The sequence below is a fragment of the Falco peregrinus genome, chromosome 7 (genome assembly GCF_023634155.1).
Source record: "Falco peregrinus isolate bFalPer1 chromosome 7, bFalPer1.pri, whole genome shotgun sequence".
NCBI classification, from domain to species: domain Eukaryota; kingdom Metazoa; phylum Chordata; class Aves; order Falconiformes; family Falconidae; genus Falco; species Falco peregrinus.
This window is the reverse complement of record NC_073727.1, coordinates 10,208,709-10,225,942: the sequence shown is the minus strand read 5'-3', so window position 1 is coordinate 10,225,942 and position 17,234 is coordinate 10,208,709. Positions and strand designations below refer to the sequence as shown.

Genomic DNA, 17,234 nt, shown 5'->3' with positions numbered 1-17,234 from the left:
CAGCAGTGTGCCCTGGGTAGGTCTGATCCTCTGACAAGGAGCAGAATTAGAGACAGTGGGGCTGCGTCAATACGGCAGCGGACGTGCTGAGGTGTAGGATTGTTATCAGCAGCTGCTCGTAATGCAGCAGGGCAGCTCATGGAAACACCTGCCGAGTGTCAGGCCCTGAGAAAACTGCTTCTAATATAACCTGAAGCAAGCAACAACATTTATTTTGGTCAGCCTGTGATTCTTGTAATGATAATGTAACAGATGATTCTCTAATTTTGGAAATCAGACATCCTCTTTATTAAAAAAAAACAACACCCACAACTGTTCACCAAATACACATAAAGGTGTAGAAACAGTGATGTGGAACAAAGTGTTGGAACATACAGCATCTCTATAGCCACCATTCCATCTGTTAACGATCACAAACTTCCATGTACTGAGAGGCAGGATTTCCTTGCTGTGCTTATTGCAGATCCAGCAGAAGGAGAAAAATAACATCTAGTGATTCACTGATCTGGTAAAAGTAGTACATTTTTTAGAAGAGAAAAAGAAGAAAAGAATGCCATTTATTGCATGCTAGAGCTGCAATGCAGAGACAGTAGATCCAGCACACATTATTTTATGTCTCTGTTTCTCATTTCCAACAGCTACACACGTATTAATAGTTTAACATTTGAGCTTTAATGAATTGCATCTGCAGTATCTCACCTTTAACAATTACCCACTAATTAGACCTTCCATTAAAATATGATCAAAACCTCAAGAACTCATATAAATTTAAAAAAAAACCCACAAAAAAACCCAACAAAAAACAAAACAGTAAAACAGATTTCACTTTCTGTTTATATTATTTCAAGCAAGTGTCAAAGGATAACTCAGTCACTGGATAGAGTCAGTTGCATCTCAATACAAAACGCCAAAAACCTGCTGTGATTTACCTACAGATGTGAGAGGGTAAACTGGGAAATCAGCCTCCCGTCTATTTTAAAGGCCCTGTGTAAAGATCCCCCCCGTCTGGTCCACGTCACAGTCACTGCACACTGGCATTCCTCTACAGAGCTGCTCCCACAGCACGGGCTTTTCTGACTTGTGTAGATTACACTAGTGAGTGGGTCAGTCCTATAAGCCATCGCTTAAGTGAACTAAGGCATCCCTTCCACTGCAGCTGAACCTCATGGTATGCTGGGAGGCTAAAGATCCTCCGTGAGTAGGTGGGACACCTCTATAGGCAGAGAGCATCTATACATCAGCCCTAAACCAGGCAGGGCAGAAGCTTTGAGGACTGCAGCCTTTCTTGCTGCCAGTTTTTGCAGCAGCGGCCACGGCACAGCACGCTGCAGGGGGGCACCGTGCAACTGCCTGGCCTCTCCCTCCCTGCCTTCCCACCCCAGTTCACCTCTCCCTATGTCCAGCTCAGCAAAGACCCCTCTTCTGGGGAGGTCACTGGGGCTGGTCCACTCAAGTAAGTGAAAGCAGAATCGAATCACCGGTTTTTCTAGGGGCTTCCCTACAAAAATGGCTTTCTTTATATCCAGCTGCTGCTTATGCTGAAAATGTATGCGCTGAAGAAGAGCCTTTCTCTGCAGCAAGCTCTGGCTGAGAATTTACTTTCTTCCTTTGCAGATCCCCCTGGATCTACTCCATTTCCTCCTGCTCATTGTGCAATTAAGAACTGAAATGGGAATGTGATCGTTCACCCCAACACCGAGGCCTCTGTGGACTGGCACTTCATTTCTCTCATATCTTTGTAATGGCAAGTCCCCACATCCATTCCCCCAGTGCTCCGCCGTACCGCACTGGTGAGACAGTCATTACCCTGCTCTGGGAATAGCTCGGTGGCATGCAGCTGTCAAAGGCCTGAAAAGACAAAGAGCTGTTACTTTTGAAACAAGAAAAAAAGAAATGGGAAAGCAATTTTTGGAAGCTGCAGCCGTTTTCTCAAGGACGGCTGTAAATGGCACTTACTGCATACAAATAGAAGCTGGCGATGATGACAAGAAAGCAACAAATAAACAAGTCAACAACAATGCCAACGAAAAAGTATTCTGCTGCCAAGAAAATACTTTATTTCTCATTAGCATAATTATTGCTTAGAGTTTCAACTCCAAATGCCACAAACAATTAAAAAGTTATGCTATGCTTAAATATTTTGTCATTTTTTGGCAAGAAGGCAGGTTTAGGCAGAGCAGAGCACAAATGCCATGGCTGCCTTGTTGTATCGTTATCTCCCTCATTTGAGGAATTACCCTCTTGCATAGACAGGCTGATGGCAGCTCCAGCCCTGACGGAAACCAACATGACCCCCCTGAAGCAGGAGCTGTGCCAAGTTGCAGAAGCAGCAGAAGCTTTTAGATTTTTAAGGTGCTGAAAATAGAACCAAGGATTTTCATCAAAGAGAATTTCATACTAAACTTTTCACTCCCAGGGAAATGCTGAGAGAGGCACAGAGCTAAGATCTGTCAAGGAAAATTCCTTAGACTGTTTTTCATGGATATTGCCTCATTTACTTCTTTCCTCCTTTCCACCTGACAGTGTACATACACACAACCTCGGGACTCGGATGGGTTGTGAGCTGAAGTTTGGTGTCGGCTTGGAAGGCAGCAAAAGGGCAAGGAGTTGGGACTCCCTCAAGCCAGAGAAAAGAGAAAGGATGGCATTTCCCAGACTTCCCAGTCCTCCTCGAGGCACTGCTTAGAAGTGTTAAAAATATCACATATCCCTTGAGATGTAACCTCAGATTTAGGCAGTGAAAAATCTACATGAAGGCACTAATTTTTACCGAGTCTGATCCATTCCCCTTAGCTAAGAAGATAGGCACTGGTGTTTTGAGAATCAACGACGTTCTTGAGACTCTTACTGAATAGCATGTTTCTGCCTAAATACTGCACTTGCTGCTCTTAAGGAAGGTCTACATCATTTCTAACATAAATTTCATGGAGCTTTGCTGGTAGCTTCCCTGGGATTAAAGCCCTGAAGTTGAGCAGGTCATGTATAATGGATCCACCTTCTGAGAAGTCCCATCAATTAAAAACAAGGTACGCTGGGAGGAAAGTGCTCTGGCAGCGACTCATCATCTGAAGGGCCTTTCGGAGTCAAGTCCACCCTTGTTTTACTGCAGGGGGCTGCTGGGGCATTACCTTTGAAAATCAATTCTTAGGCATGACAAATGCTTTCAGCTCGAAGAGCTGTGGAGTATGGCAGGCACTGAATTGCTGCAATGCTGCTGTGGCTTTTGTTGAGTCTGTTGATCGCTGGTGGCTATAATTAGCAGAGCCCTTTTTGCAGCTACCATGTCCCGGAGAGAAATCAATGCTGCAGCATTGTTTTAGTTTCCTTCCCTTCCCTAGTCTTCTGTAAATTGAAATGCAAACGCAGCCACTAACAGCAGGCTTTGAATCATATTTTATAGAGCTTCACTAATGTATTACAGTGTTTCAGCTGTTGTACAAGATGGTGGAGAATAAAGATGTACGCTCATATAATTGCCTGGGGAGACTTCAGGATTGGAAATCTTTAACGTATTAGACAGATGCTTATCAGGTATGAGACTGTATCATTTATCCAGTTGCTTGGTCTAGGAGCCCTCCAGAGGTCCCTGTTTTCCTTATTTTGCAATGATTCTGACCATGTGGGATGATCACGTTACCTATGAATAGTTTGGTAAACGGGAGCACCAATAAAGCTTAATTGGGCTCTTGAGTGGATTCCCTTACATCTAATAAAGGGGATGGTGCTTACAATTCTTTCAGAAGAAACATGTACAGAAAATTCTCCCTCCACATAGTTTTCTGTTGTCGTAAATCTTATAGGACCGGAATACTTCTGAGACCTCCAAAGATTTGATTGAAATTGGCTGTTTAGTACAATAGTTAGTTTAGTACAATAGAGCTGACCCACCTACATGCAGGCAAGCACAGGGAGTGCTTGTGCGAGCCTTATTACACTATGAAATTAGGTTGAAATGCAAAGCTGATGCAGCAACCTTATCTGGCAATTTAACAAATGACCACTCTGCAGGGGAAACAGGAAGATGTACATAAGGTTTTAATTATACTAATTATGGAGTGGATTTTTTAGTGCATTGCAGCCATGATTTTGTGATAATCAGGCAATGCAAAGCCATCAGAAGCTCTTCTTAACATTTTCTCATTTATTTTATGTCACAGGATTAGGGTAAAGGAACCTGAGGGTACCAGTGTATCTGGTTCCTTTATAGTAGGCATCACTGGTAAAACAACTAAGGATTGTAATATGCACTAAGCAGGATTAAAATAAAGCGTGGATTAGTAGCATGAATTTTATGTGAATTTTATTTTCATATGCATTAACACCACCTACACCTTAAGGCAGGATGAGCACTGCAGGTGATAAACTCACGCATGAGTTCAGTGTTGATGATTTCTACTTATAGACGGTAAAAGCCTTGGGCTTGTATTTGCCCTTCTGTGTAACAGTGCAAGAGTGTATCGACACTAATCTCCTGTCAGAAGATCACAGGAGAATGTACCAAGTAATGTTAGTTACCTGTGGCTTTTCATAAGATTCTTCTCAGTAGCAACAAGTAAATGGGGGAATTTGAGTGGGGAGGTTCTCTGAATCTCAGAGGTTGTTGCAGATGGTCATTATAAAGTGGGTCTGATCCCTGAGAATGCGGAAGAGGGACCACATCAGGGAGTAGCATCCTCGCTAGGGCAGAGCGCGATGCATTCCATGTCCTGGGGAGGAAGAAGCTGTGCCTCTTTTCCTGTATCTTCTGCTGAAACAAGAGGAAAAGCCAGTAAAGTCACAGGAATTACACTGAGACCAAGTTAGAGGAGTTAACGGAACACTGTGTGTACCTAAGTACAAGGTATTAAACCAAAACTGACCGAGAGGTTCCAGTTTGTCTTTCTGCTGTGGTCCTTGCTTTTCCCAGCTGGTGCACTGCTTGCTTTCTCAGTGCACATTTGTACAGTTTGTGCAAATTTATCCCAAGGTTTCTGAACAAGAAACATGTAGATGAGCAGCCGGTGTTCATGGCAGAATTAGATGGAAATATTTTGTTCCACTATCTTTCATTTGCCTGCAGTAGGTCTTCCCTTCTGACCAAATACCAAAATACTGCCTGTAAAATAACAAGTGGGATGTACACAGGAGTTCAAGGCTGCAAACAGGCTAAGGAAAAAATGTGCTACTGATGGCTGCCACGGATTTTTTTAGAGGGGCTAAAGCTGTTAAAACTGCCACTCAAGCTTCTCCTGCCTTCCTCTGCATGCATGCATTAGGAGGAACCCACCAGGGGAAGCCACTGGGATTTGATGTTCCTAGCCTGATTCCAGCTGATTTAATGGGTGGGGTGGAGGCCAGTGGGAGCAGGCCTCAGAAGCAGACATTTATAAAGATCATTTTCCCATTCAGTGGCCTGGGGTCTTCTGTTGTCCCATCTTGCCCACTGACAGCTTTTGCTGATCTCTGAGAAGGAAGGTGATGAGGCTCTACGCCTGTTGCTAGACCGAACTGGGAACTTGAGATCTCTACCCTTATTCCAGTTCTAAATGGTGAAGGGAACGTGCTGCCAGCATGCTGCCCACTCCTCTGCCCTCCTCTGGGACGTTTCTGGGAAGCTGGAAGGGTGGACACTGGGTGCCGCTGGGAACAGCAGCACACAGCCAGCTCAGTCCCAGCTAGCCTGCTTAGGAGGGGCAGGGCAGCGAAGAAAAGACTTTCTCCTGTGGTTTTGGTATGCTTGTTTTCAACTAGCAGTCTGTAGGAAAAAAACTGTATGCAAAATACTTTCCCCCTTGCTTTCTTAAACTCCCTGGTGCCACCCGTTGATAGTGCATGATGTACTTACGCTGGATACGAGCCCACAGTAGCCAGGGTGGGCAGTGTTTTAATATTTCATACTCAGTCTGCTTGTCAGAGCTGTTTCCTCTCTTTTCACACCAGTACATGAGGGCTTTCCTTATGCGACGACTGGAACGCTGGAACGCTCCCTCCATGCTACCCTGTGTACAGTCACTCTGCGCTGCTTTCAGAGCCCAGGCAGCAGATGCAGATGATGAAGGATGCATAAATCTTCAGCACTGAGTGAAGAAGGCAAGGCTCGTACGCAATGGAAGGGTGAACCACTGGTCTCTCGACATATTATTGTCTCGTCCTCCCACAGGCTGCTTCAGCAGATTAATTCTGTCTCAGGGGCTCTTTGAAGTACACCAACTCTACAGTTCTCTGCTCGTTCCTGTTAACAGAACAGATTCTTGCCAGGGATCATTTCTGATTAAAAGATTAAGGCACAAGAATGAAACTGAGAGGGAATCACTTTTGATTTCCTAGTCTTTAGATGTATGACAGATGTTTTCTGAGCTCCGGAGTCAGGAAAACCGTATCTGTGCTGATATGTGTTATGTTTGCTTCATCCAGCTGCTGAAGAAAAGAGGCTTCACTCTCTTTGAAGTTTACTCTTCTGAGCTTAGTGCTGGTACAAGCAACTGAAGTGGCAGCTTTGCCCTTTGAAGATGCCTCATTTCTGTCTCAGAGTTTCCTTCATTTTTTCCTTTGGAAGCTGATGGAGTCAAGGGAATACAGAGCCAGTGTGAACTCAGCATCAGTAAGGCTCTAATGTCCTGGTAATAACAACGCTGTAATAACCTGAGTCAAGCAGTAGCAGCAGCAGCAGCAGGTTTCATCACATCCATCTCTGATGGAAAACACTTTATTTCCCCTGGTGTCTCCACAGAGTGTTGCAGTGTGAAACTAAGGGGGGAATTTCACATCACCTGAATTGAGGCACCAGTTCAGATGCCCAGGTGAATGGGTTGGCTCCCCTCAGAGACTCCTGGATCTTCATTTATACTGTTGTCTTTTGAGGGTGACTTCCTCACTGTGACTACAGAGGGCTGAGTCTTGTAACTTAGCACTGCCATTAAGCACATAAAGCCAGATGTTGCAAACACCCTATAGCACCCCGTCACATCCATTCAGACTCCACAACTCTTCTAGATCCTTTGAGATATGTATTGCTGGAGCCATTACATCATATATTTCACATTTTCCAATTACTCTTTCTGTGTTCCTAATCAGCAATTAATTTTACAGCATCATTCTGACTTCCTGATTATTCAAAGTTCTTTTCTTTATTTAATACATTATAAAAAGATGTAAAAAAAAATAATTAAAAAATCAACCTCTCCCAGCCACTTTGACTCATCATTAATTTTATCCATTTCATATTTTTAATTGCCCTGTTATCTCTCTAGCTCCATTCTAACTCCAATATATTAAGGCGAAAAAGAAACAAACCAACATTCTGGTTTCTCCTAGCCCCTTTGGCTAACAGTAACTCATGCTGGGGTTTTAATTGCACTTTTAATTAAGGCTGCTACAACCCTATTGGCTCCGAGCCTTTCATCATGCACAGTATTTTTTAGCACGCGACGCAGTGCACACTGGTCGGCAGGGAGAGCCTCTCACAGAGGCTGTAGGGACGGAGCGGAGCACGTAACACCATCTGCTTTAAGAACCTGGGCAGGGAATAAGGAGATGTTAGTTAATTTCTCAGCTGTCTCACACGTTTAGGTTTAATTTAGTCACTTCATCGCGGTCTCAGTTCTCTGCCTGTAAAACAGCCTCTCTTTCTTCTCAGCTAGTTGCCTGTTTTACCAAAAATACTCAGCCTCCTCATGCCCCGGTTTGACCAGCCTACCATTTATCAGCGGGTTCGCTGGCATGTGCCCTCACACCGGCACCAAACCACCCTCCCCTGCCCCAGCATTAGAACCGGCATTTGCTGGATGCCAGCATGGCTCGCTTCTCTGGCAACATGCCACCAACCCACGCCAGCCTCTACCTGAGCCCTTATCTGCTGCACGGAGCCTGAGAGCGGGTGCAGTGATGCAGCTGCCTGGCTGCACCCAAACCTTCCCCTTCCTCTACACATGTTTGCACATCCTTCGTGTGGCCCAGGACAGGAGTGCATGCTCTGTGCTGTGAACAGAGAGAAACCCCATCCTGTCTTCACGGAGCACTGCACTTGTACCAGCTTAAGCAGAGCAGTCGTACCCCATTAATGTCTAGCAAGTCTAGAGGCCCCCTATTATGGGTAGGTTCGGTGATTCACTATTACTTCACTGTATATAACTCACCTCTCTGACCCTGTGTTAACATGAAGTCCAGATATATGTTAACAGGAGTTGTGCTTAAACAGTTGTAAGCGAACACCCTTGACACTGCAGTCATTAAAAATGGCATAATTTAATTTCCAAGAGAGCGCAGGTTTTAGCTTTCATATCCTAGCCAAATTCTAACTTCAGTATTTATTTTTTGCATCTCAGAATGGTTTCTGTCATTTTCACTGGCAGCTACAGTTTCACTTCCTACCCTAAAGCCTACTGGGTTGCTGTATATAGTGCCACATCGAATGGAGCTTGCAGTGTATTTGTATATTTGGAAAACATTTTGAGAAGAAAAGACAGTGTATAATGTTCAAATGTAAGAATAGGTCTTATTAGTAATTTATACACTCATCCAACTCTTCTGAGAGGTACCGGTGTTTATAAAATGCTCTTTCTCTGATGAAATGTGAGCTGTAAAAGCAGTCCCTGCTTTTAAACACAAATGAACCTGAGGTGTCATAATTACCCTGGTTCCCAATTCGACAGATTTCACAATGCATTAGAAAAGCATAACCAGCTATATGACTGCAGGGTAATTAGTTCAGTGAAAGCAAGATGGACTTCTTGTAAAACAAGCTAATATACTTCATTTATTTCAGCTGGTTCAGGAAAGTCTCTTCAGGAGGAAATTCATTACTTAAGTTTCTCGCTGGCAGCCAGGAGCTTCTGACAACCACTGAGCCAGGAGCTGGCAAGCGCAGCGCTCAGGGCACTGGTACTGGATCAGCCCTTCCCAAAGGGAACCCCCTGGCCGGGCTCTCAGGAAGAGCTGGTCAATAGCTGGAGCCCATAGGTTCCCAATGGGGACAAACCCCTTGACAAGAAACAGAGCAGCTGCACAGAATGACTCTAGGAATAATTCATAAAATAGCTTTCAAAAATTATTAGCATTTCAAAGTTGTTTTCTAGAGAAGACCTACCCACTCTGATATGGCACCCAGCAAGGTTTATTCCCGTGAGTCTAGCTCTCAGAAGATGTTTACCCAACGAAAGTGTCAGGAATTCGACAAGCCCAAATACCAACTTTTTAGTGGCTGTTATTATCCCCTGGAGCCATTCATTTTCACAGGTGTTCCCATGAATAAAGGGACATTTTTCTCCAAGAAAAAAATAATTGCAGGCTAATGTACAAATAACTGTAGTATCAGTTCTTTTTCCCTTAAGTGTATACAGGATCATATAGACAGAGTTTCAAAGCCCAAACAGACTTACTTCCAGGCAGCAAAATACCAGCACACAAAATGTGAGGCTTATCCATTCATCACAGCTAGTTTTTCTCAGATTGTGTAGACAGCAAGCATTTTATCATACCTTAAACAATCATGCTTTGTAAGAACTTACTGAAGCTACCACCAAGCTGCCCAGGTTCCTCACTGGGAATCACTACCGAAGTACAACGCTTAAACTTTCCTTACCAAGAAGAAAACCAAAAAGATGCTCTGGGAAAGGATAAAGAATACATAATTATAGGCAAGCTGCCATCTTACCAGAAAGTAAGTTTAGTTCTACGCTGAACCATGAGTAAAGCTCAGTGATTATAAAGCAACAGATGTTCACAGTGTTTTGGCTCATCAGACTTGGTGCTGCAGAGCAGAAACACACACGTTGAGCTGGTTTCACAGGGAGACTTAATATCTAACAGTGCACTTGCAGGTCTTACCAGCTCCGGCACAAAGCCATCTCAAAGTTACGACGTGGCTTCTACACGCAAGCTTAACATTTGCATACATGCTGTTCAGCAGGAATCACAAATCAGCAGGAATCACAAAACAATCCTTGTGATATTGTCCAAGATGGAAAATCCAGAAGACATACAAAGAGCTTTAGTTCTGGTTGTAAAGAATATTTCTGCCTTCTGAGCTGCTGGGACAGATAGAAAACAGCAGTATTTGTAAATACAGGTTTTGGTTTCCGTAGTTTTGGGAGGTAATTGAGACAGCAAGGTTTAGCGATATCTCTTAGAACTTCACCAAGCCACTTTTAAAAGCTTTTAATGTGTAGTTATTTGTAGACCTCTGTTGGCAATTCATTAATGTTATTTATTTGTTTCTTTGTCAATTCTTGAGTTTCACAATATTCACACTTATGGATACATGCATACTAAATTTTTTCTTCTGTCTCCTTTCTACTTTTTCTTGATAGTGAAAACTTTGCTTTCCAAATTTTTTTTCTTTTTTTTCTTTTCACTATTTTTTTTCTTTTAAAGAGCATTTTAAAAGAACCGCTCAATACAACAATATTTGTTAGAAAATGATAACCCTTGCAGGCTTTCAAAGCACACTGTGGAATTTAAAGGAGAGTTGCATCTTCTCCTTTAGAATGTTACAGGAAGTCCCACAACTCTCACCACAGGATATCCGTAACAGTTCAGAGGTTTCAGTCGTGATTTTCTGTAGAACCTTTTGCATGTGTCTCTAATTCTATCATAGATTTATTAAGGCCTCTTGGGAAAATCTTAGCTCACCCTATTTGTTGACAGATCTGTTGTGCTCCATTTCCTTCAGAGTTTGTGGTCTGAAGGCTAGATTGCTACATGTCCCAGTCCCTTCCCTTTACCTTCTTTGGGCAATATTAATGGGTCTTGGCATGAGCACATAGGTAAAAAGGGAAATTAGATACTGTCTGTGTTTGCAAAGACACACAGAAGAGATACAAAGTCAAGGGAAGGAACCACTTCTTTGGTTTCAGTGAGTATTAAGCCAGGCTGTTTCTGGAAGGAGAAGTATGTTTTCAGTTTTTCCACCTTTGAGCCATCTCTGTAAACCTCTCCTGGCTGCTTCCTGTCCTTTGCGTTTTCTGTGTTATCTATTTTTAAATAACCAGACAGACACACTATTATAGTTCAATTTGTTCTTCAATATTGATTTTTTAGGCTGACACATGATTTGTTCCCATGGCTCTTTGCAGTGACAGATCTTTGGAGCCAGGAGTTCTCAATAAAAGGAATTGCATTGTTTCATCCAGCCACATTGTCTGGAAGCCAGGAGGGCCAGGCAGGCCGGGTCACCTGAGCTGCTCACACTGGAAACGATGGCTTTACTCATGTGAAAATTTAGTGAAGGTCCACTCTATATGTCCTAATTAGATTTGAAATATCTGAACCCACCATTGCATGGTACAAAATGTGCTACAATGGGAGATGCTGCCTTGCCTATCTAATGTAAAACATGTTCTTTTTTCCTTGCTATGCCACAGTTTGAAGTTAACAGTTTAATTAGGTGAAAGTTTCACGGACAGTCAGAACTCATTTGAGCTAAGGTATGATTTTTAGAGTTTATTCCTGGATAACAAAGACAACTGTTTCTTCTGGAAATTGGAGGTTCTGAAGGGAAAATATTTCTGCTGCATTACATTTTGATTGGTTTAAACACAAATCCAGCAGTGGCTGAACAGCTGAGAATGAGCAGTACGTGGTGTTGGGGTGGGGTGGGTGTGCAGCTCTGCTCTCAGATATGCAGGCACCCACATCTAACCTGCAGGTGGGATAAGCCACCTATGCCGGTGTTGTTTACTCTGATCAATGCTGGCTCATGATCTGATCTTACACGTCTGTACTCCCCATTCACTCCACTCCCTGTCACCGCTCACAGGCTGATTTGGGGGCCATACCTGAGCTGATCAAGTGTTAGAAGCGGACTGGAAGATGAGGAGGAAAGGATCACGGAGGCTTCCCAGCACTGCAGCTGCTGCTACAGGAGTGCACATCACCAGGACACATGGCAGAGAGCCGAGGTGGTCGGGGATACAACAGTTCCCCCCGGTCCCTCCCCAGCTATCCACCCTGTTCACAGACTATGCACTGTAGGTGTACCCAGAAGGCATTAAAGCACAGCAATGTCTTGATAACTAGATGAAATCCCAATATCACGTCAACCGTTTCTTTATAAGTCAGCTTTTACTCTTCAGTTTCTTTTCCAAAAAACAAGCCTTAATTTGGAAAAAGCCATCACAAGTGGACAAGTAAAACCCTAACTTTGTAAGTGATGGCATTATTGTGGTATTACAGACAATGAAAAAACCCAACAACACCTGGTCTGCTAGCATCTTTTCTACAAAAGCACAGCCATATAAATCTCTCTCATACTAATAACCTTTTTTCATTTATTTATGCAGTAAGACCACAGAATAAAAGAAAATATTAAACCTGCTGAAATTCCACTATTGTTTGTATTGAGTAAATAGCACTTCATATATGCAAACATCACTTGTAAAATATGAAATAGAGACATTTATAGTAAAATTATGTACTATCCTTAGCTACAGGTGAAATATTTTCCTCCCTAACATACAGCACTCAACAATACATAGAGAAAAGAAAATGATAACACATTATGCTACAGGAATGAGAGGAAACTAGTCAACAACTGCATCAACTATTAGATTATCTTTTATAGCTAGTATAAAGACATACTCTCCTGAAAGCATGCCACAGGGTCATAATTTTCATAAAAGGAAGGCTATACTCTGAAACTATATACTTCATAAGGACTACAGTCTGCAGAAATGCTAAAATGCACTGAAAAGAGTGATATTTAAGTCTAATTACAGACAGATTTTCAAACTCAGCAGACAATCTAATTTCCTCTGTAGTTTAGTGAGGCTATTTAAAATAGTTTTCTTGATTATTCTACTTTCATAACCAAAACCACTTCAATACAAAATGATGAGGTGAAAATTTGGTTTTCTGCTTTAACATGAAGCAGAAGAAATACGTCTTAGGGAGTTCATTTGGGGGGCTGGAGGGGAGATCTTTTGCTGCTGCAAAGCATCATGCCATTTGTCAACAACTTAAACATATAAAAGAAGTGCCTTGGGAGCAAAGTCACAAAAGTATATTGCACAACTGCACGTAAAATGCTGTGATAAATATTTTTCATAAATATTTAATGCTTTAGGATAGTTACATCCAGCTTTTCTTTCAATCTGAACTTCCCAGAAGACAGGCAGGATTTATAGAATCCTGTGGTAATAGGACATTTTGTTCTCCCTAAATAATGTCTGTCTATCTATCACAGAATATGAATGGGAATGTCTAAGCAGACAGAAGCCTGTGGCTAAAAGCTCTGGAGTGCCTACCTTCAAGTTTCTAAATTGGTGTTTAGGGAACTAACCACAAGCCACTTGGCTTTCCTAAGCTGTTACAGGTCCTTTTGTGTCATTCTCCTTTGGGTCTGTCGTCCCCTTGCTTGTGGAAAGTGATACACAGGCCACATATAGCCGTACGGGAGGAGGCAGCGTGCCAGCAGCCTGGGTGTCCCCAGCGGATATCGCACGCTTCCACCACAGCCAGGACACCACGGTAAGCCACTAAGGCCAGCTCTGCCAGAAGTGTTATGTGGGAGGGTAAGAACTGCACGCCAAAAGGAGTTTTCATTCGTTGATATTTAAACTGAAAACAACTGCTGTTTCTTAGCGGGGCATGATGGTGGGAGACACTGCAGCATTAGCAGGGCAGGGTGTCATGTAGAAAGGGCCAACGGTGACTGGCAATAGAGCAGCTGGGACATGGATGGGGTTTGGACACGCCTGCATGCATACAAACATCCAGAAAAGTCTGCAAGTAGTACTGACAGACAGAGAATGGCCCAGAAAAGGGGCAAGGTAAGACCCCACCAGACAAGACTTGCTGCCAGAGACCAACTTGGGAATTGGACAGCCCATCCACATGCTGTAGAAAAATACACTTTGCCTGTGCTTTGTACACAGACTTATTTGCTGGCAGCAAACACCTGATTCCATCATCATTCTCTCCTCCAAGCAGTGATTTCTGTTACTGGGGATTAGAGGTTTCGGAGGCAGACAAGTCCTTAATGAGATTGCAAAAAAGTACTGCTAGGAACTGTATGTGTCAACTTCCTAATGATTTCAGTAGGGTTTTGCTGGCACTCTTGACTATGTTATTAAATGCCTGTGCACATCTCATGGTGACCAGGGTTCAAAAAGCGATCTTCCATTTCTATGACTCCATTTTGCAGGTATAAAATGAGGAAAACAGAACTTTCTCACTCAAAGGATGTTGGCAGATTAAAAGTGCTGAAACTTTCTTTCTTCAGTGCTCAAAATCATTAAGCTGCTCAGTAATTATGGCATGATATCATATAACAACTTAGACAAATTTGGTGGCTGGATAGGTTTGATAATAGGATGAGGATATAATTACGCAATAACATACTGAGCATAAAGTTCTTTGCAACCCTGGACCTAATTGCTATGGTTTTGTGTGGTGGGAACAACCACCATCATTTTCATCATCACAATCCCTTCCAGTCTCACCTATTCTGCGATTCTCATCATTATTATCAGGTGACAAGTAGCACTGCTCTTCTAGGCGCCTTGAACAGTTGAAGGCAACTCCACAAGATCCTTTCTCTGGTTTTGGCTAGGGGAGACTTGTCTTTACCGGTACCCTGACGGGAGAGCATTCAGCCTCTAGCTGCTGGATGTATGTATTTCCTGTCTTCTCGTGCTTCTTTCCTTTGTGCGAGTGGACTGAGAATCCTTTGAGGACTGAGGACTCAGCACTAACCTAAATGCTTAATATTGGTGAAGCTTAATGTTTAACATATGTCATCATGCGTCATTCTAAAAATCTTGCTGAAACTTTCTCTTATTGCAGTCTGATTCTTCCCTATTTTGGCTAGTTGAAACATACTGTGCCTTGTTTCATTATTGAAATCAAACCTCAAATTAACTGAAGAAGGGTATACAGCCCATGAGCTACTTCTATACACAATACTTTCCCTTTCAATTCAGTAATGGATTTTGAATGTACTGAATTTCATCAGCAGGTTCACTTTTGCTCACTGATGCTGGTTTGCAGTGCTGCAGGTAAATTGTACTCTTTTAATTTCATGTGGTGTAGCAGCTGCGCAGCATATGAAAGCCTTTGTATTTCATAGTCAAACTAGGCATGGTAGTGAAATAGAAGACATCAATACAATGTGCAAACAATTTATTTGTCCCTATTGACTAGTAATATTACAAGTTATTCTAATACCCAATAATACTGGGAAGTTCTCCCTCCTCTTTCCTTCTCTGCACCGCCTAGAAAAATATCACCCTTTACTTAGTAAACACAAATTGTGGCAATATATCTGACTACTATTAATTATAACTTTTAATATTATTAATATTTTGATTGTTTTATGTTGATGAGGGATCTGATGTTGACTTGAGGAGAAAATAGAGGTCCATCTAAAGCATAGATCTAAAGCATCTCTCAGGAAGATTGCTCCAAACACTAAGTTGTATATGTACTTTCCCAAAATTAATTCTGCATCAATTCAGTTTCACTGAAAAATCTATGCTAATGGTCAGTTCTGCAGCCTGGTTTAACATTTTAGCATTAGTTATTTGTACTGAGGTTATGCTTAAGGCTTCATTAATGAAAGGACAGCTTGAAATATATATATAGTGTAAATTTTATTTGATTTCATTTCCCTGTTTATGAAAACATAGTCCTAAATTCACTTTATGGGGTGTGTAGAAGAGGACTTTTGCTAGGAGCAAGAACAGGTACAAGTATTATTAGTTTAAACAAAGAAGTGGGGGAGGTAGAGGAAATAATAACGCATCATAAAATCAAAATCCATACTTGGCAATGTTCAAGAGGGTTGCAAATGTTTGCAACCTCATCTTCTCAAAGAATCTGTCTTAAAATTAGGTGTGAGAGATCAGGGGAGAAATGGTCACACTGTGAGAAATGTTTTTTCCCTGGAATGTGGGGTTTTCAATCTTTATTCTTTATTCCTGGCAAGGTTAAAGACTTGTTTGAAGGATGGCAGGCTGGATTCTGGGAAAAAGGTTTCAAGAAGAAGGAAGAAATTATTTTCTACTAGCTTATGTTGTAATTGTTTCCCATGTATGTCTCATGGGCCAGACAGTATAGGATCGGGTGACTGATATTTGTTTTACCATAACAGTAAGAAAAGCAGATTTTGGTGGTGAGAGGTGGTGTTGTTTTTTAATTGCTTCATGCATTACTTTAGTACAGGGGAAAAAACCTGTCATGTTTTTAACTGAGGTTCTTCTGGATAGACCTACATTTTAAGCCATTTCTTTAACAGACTGTAGGCCAGACAGTTTTTCTATTTCTTTCTCAGCACACATTCCCTCATGAACATCTGGTAAGTGTTACAAGAGTGTACAGTGTGCTCTGACACAAGTGGATAAAAAAATCATACTATTGTACTATATTAAAAATTAATCAACCCAATAGCATAAAATATCATATTAAAGTTGTCTTACTTCACAGAACTTTTAACCTTGTCCTGTGATGTTCTTTCTATCTAAGTGTATATTTTCAGGGGAAAGTGTAGAATTATTGAAACTGTAATTTTCTTATACCTTATAATATCTCACATGACTCAAGATTTGCAAAGGTATCTTGGGCTGAGTGACAGAATTGTCCTTTTGTACTTCTGATAGGTTTGTTAGGTTGATTGAAAGTCAGTGGGTGATAATAGGATTCAAATTCAATTTTGATTGATGAGTCAGATGACACAGTTGAGAAAAAGTAGGACACTGCAGCTTGTGTTCCCTCTAAGTGGATAAAAATAAAGGACTAAATTTTCAAAAGATTCAGGTCACTTGAAGTAGGCTTTGGTATTCATTATAGCAGGTGCATGTGGCAATAGTACCCATGGGCTGTTCCAGACATTGGTTCAGCGAGGCTGAATTGCACTTATTAAAATTTAACTCTGCTGAGGCAGAAGGGTTGCCTGGAAAATGAACCCGTACAAATAGCGTGGCTAGGCGGGAGTATCGCAAATCAGTTGGTTTTGCTTGCGTTTCCTCGACTGTGAATAGGATCTCCCACTTGCTTCTCTGCGGTAACGTGGGCCTTCGACGATAAGGAATAAATGCTACAGCTGGGGGTTTCTCATACAGCTGGTTGGTTTGTGCTATTGTTTGTGCTTCACCTCCCAGTGAAGAGGTATTGGGCCTCGGAGCTGTCGGGGATGTCCACAGAAAGTGATGGATTTGCTCTGCAGGAATGACGAAGGAAGGGTGCCTGCTTCAACGCTCACCCCCACCCTGTGCTGGCTGTACAGCGTGTGCCCAAAGAAGAGGGTTGCCTGGGTTCTCCAT

The 17,234-nt window shown here is 42.2% G+C and overlaps 1 long non-coding RNA gene across 2 annotated transcripts; it reads right to left on the bottom strand.

The window, feature by feature from the left end:
- Nucleotides 1-226: 226 nt before the first annotated feature.
- On the bottom strand, nucleotides 227-15,021 carry LOC129784903 (uncharacterized). 2 transcript variants are annotated; one of them, XR_008748129.1, is made up of 3 exons: nucleotides 5,825-15,018; nucleotides 4,516-5,095; nucleotides 227-1,848 (listed from the first exon to the last, which is right to left on the bottom strand). It is a non-coding gene; the product is annotated as an uncharacterized LOC129784903 (long non-coding RNA). The 2 variants fall into 2 exon arrangements; XR_008748128.1 differs by having other exon boundaries at nucleotides 4,516-15,021.
- Between the last annotated feature and the right edge of the window lie 2,213 nt (nucleotides 15,022-17,234).